Consider the following 3,224-nt stretch of genomic DNA (forward strand, 5'->3'; position numbering starts at 1 on the left):
ACTGCCCTCCAGCCTGGGTGACAGAGCAAGACTCCGTCTAAAAAAAAAAAAATTCATACATTATTTGCTATCATTGCCTTCTGCACATTGTCTCATCAAAGCCACAGGACTGAGAGGCACATCTGGCCAAGTTAAAAAATATCCATTGGCCAGGCACAGTGGCTCACACCTGTAATCCTGTAATCCCAACACTCTGAGAGGCTGAGGCGGGCAAATCACCTGAGGTTGGGAGTTCCAGACCACCCTAAACAACAGAGAGTAACCCCGTCTCTACTAAAAATACAAAGTTAGCCAGGCGTGGTGGAGCATGCCTTTAATCCCAGTTATTCCAGAGGCTGAGACAGGAGAATTGCTTGAACCTGGGAGGTGGAGGTTGTGGTGAGCCGAGATTGCACCATTTCACTCCAGCCTAGACCACAAGAGCGAAACTCTATAAAAAATAAAAATAAAATAAAAACATATCCATTATGCACCACCAAGTTTCCGCACACGCTCTCTCCTTTTCTCACTCATACTAACCTTTCATGCCTCGGTACCACCATCAGTCCCACACAAGGTTTCAAAAGTTCTAACAGCCTTCTGGTTCCATATCACAGCCTTGCATTCACAGCGTTGATACTACTCCATGAAATAAAGAATAGTAGATAAAAATGGAACACCCACCATCAAAGACGCAACCTGTGATGCGTGATGATGCATTCTTGAATGAGAAAGCATGTAGACAGAAGAAGTATTCCTATGGCAGAATATCTACAGCACTATTTTCAATGAAGTGCTTCTTTCATAAACATTTGAAATGAGATGAACTGCAGAGATTAAATGAAGGCTATTGTACTTTTGTATATGAGAGAAGAAAAGTGTTAAAAAACAAAAGAACTAAACACTGTGACACCACGATCTCCCAAAAGGAGATTTTCTTAAGGAAAAAAATCCATATGGTGGGGTTCAAATTAAAACAAGGAGTAAAGAATGTAGTTATAATCAATGGTTTCCATTTTGAACATGCAAAGAATTCACTTGACAAGTCCAGGGATAAAATATTATAGAAGCCTTTTGATATCAATTGTAGTGTGTTGGTTTACCGATCAGGCAAACAGCAGTTCACTTTCAACCATTCAATATTTCAACCTTTCATGTAACAAAGCATAAAATTCCTTAAGCTCTTCCTTTTTCTAAAGAAAAATCAAAAACACTACTGAATGTACTACACACTGAACAAAACAATTTTGAAAATTCTTAGTACATATGTATTTTACAATAAGTTTAGAAAAATTTAAATTCCCACCATTCTATATCAAGCAACCACAATCCCACTGTTTACATTCCTCAGCCAGAAGACTTAGAAACCATGCTTGAGCCAAAGCCTCCATTAAAACCACTGCCCCACCCTGCATTTGATGCTGATCCCCAACCAATTGCTACCCCAGAATTAGAACCACTATAAGAGTTATTTCCAGAATTGAAGGCCTGATTTGGCTCCCTCTGCGTGTTGCCTTGGCTTTGGTTATTACCCAATGGGCCTGGCTGTTTCTGCCGGCTGGCTAACATGCCCATGATACCCCAACTGCTGTGTAGCGCTGCCTGGGCTGCAGCCATCACGGCTGAATTAATGCTGAACTCACCAAAGTTTATCCCACCACCCATATTACTACTTTGGTTGTTTTGCAAACCAGCTCCACCCCCTCTACTATTACCAAATCCACCCTGATTCCCAAAGCCACCTGGATTACCACCAAATCTTCCACTTCTTTCTGTCTATTGCTATTGTGCTTAGGTTTGGCATTGGGTATTTGAATGCTGATTCCTTTAATGATCAAGTCCTCTCCACAAAGAGATTGTGCAACCCACATATGTTTATTGCGGCACTATTCACAGTAGCAAAGACTTGGAACCAACCCAAATGTCCATCAATGACAGACTGGATTAAGAAAATGTGGCACATATACACCATGGAATACTATGCAGCCATAAAAAAAGGATGAGTTCATGTCCTTTGGAGGGACATGGATGAAGCTGGAAACCACCATTCTCAGCAAACTATCACAAAGACAGAAAACCAAACACCGCATGTTCTCACTCATAGGTGGGAACTGAACAATGAGAACACTTGGTCACAGGGAGGGGAGCATCACACACCGGGGCATGTCAAGGAGTGGGGGCCTGGGGGAGGGGTACCATTAGGGGAAATACCTAATGTAAATGACGAGCTGATGGGTGCAGCAAAACAACATGGCACATGCATACCTATGTAACAAACCTGCACGTTGTGCACATGTACCCTAGAACTCAAAGTATAATAAAAATCAAAAATAAATTTTAAAAAGAGAGAGATTGAGCAATCTGATCATCTGCAAATGTAACAAAGGTAAAGGCCCTGAATGGCTTGGAGATGAAGACATTACCACTTCCCCGTACTCACAGAAGAACTGCGACAGCTCATCCACAGTCATGTTCTCTGTACTGCCCCCAAAACACTTTTCTGCTTCTCAAAGTTTCATCTGGGCTTTGCTTAGAATTAGAAAGTTTACAGTCACACCATTGTCCATCTACTATATGTCGCTGTGACATTACTTTCACCTGTGTTTCATATTCCACAGAATGAACAAAGCAAACCCCTCTGAATGACCAGTCTTAATATCTTTTTAGACCTGCACCGTAAGAACTCCAAAGGTACTAAAATGTTTTTTCAGATCCTGTTCAGTTGTTTTCCATGGGAGATCCAGCACTTTTCACTTTCACTGCTGATGAAGCATCTGTCTCATCCATTTTGCTTCTGTTGTCTTTGGGATAGTTGAAAACATACACCAGATTTCCCCAGCCAGCATCGGGGCATGCAGAATTCCTTCTACCAGCCGGAAACCTCTCATACACTGAGACACTGGATTCCTGTAGCAAAGCCTGCGAGCCCCTTGGCCGTAATCATGGACAGCAGCGCCGTCCCATTGTTTTCTGGTGGTATTTAAATGGGCTAATTGTTCTCATCTTTGGTTACCTGAATCTATTCAGACATCTTTCACTTTTCTGCTAGGCTGCTGCTGGGAATCCCAACAGGGACACCGAGGGAGTGACAGATTCAAGCACAGCCCAATAACCACTTCGCTCCCACAAAATGCTAGGGGCTTTTTATCAACTCTATAAAGACAACATCAACTCCTCAAGCAGTCTATTCATATCTGAAAATACGGCATTCCAATGAAAGCCTTGGTAAAATAACCAGTGTCTCC

At 42.2% G+C, this 3,224-nt stretch overlaps 1 pseudogene; it reads right to left on the bottom strand.

Moving 5' to 3' along the window:
• Positions 1-1,317: 1,317 nt before the first annotated feature.
• Positions 1,318-3,010, bottom strand: LOC701008 (TAR DNA-binding protein 43-like; annotated as a pseudogene).
• Positions 3,011-3,224: the final 214 nt, after the last annotated feature.

Source organism: Macaca mulatta, chromosome 8 (assembly GCF_049350105.2).
Source record: "Macaca mulatta isolate MMU2019108-1 chromosome 8, T2T-MMU8v2.0, whole genome shotgun sequence".
NCBI lineage: Eukaryota > Metazoa > Chordata > Mammalia > Primates > Cercopithecidae > Macaca > Macaca mulatta.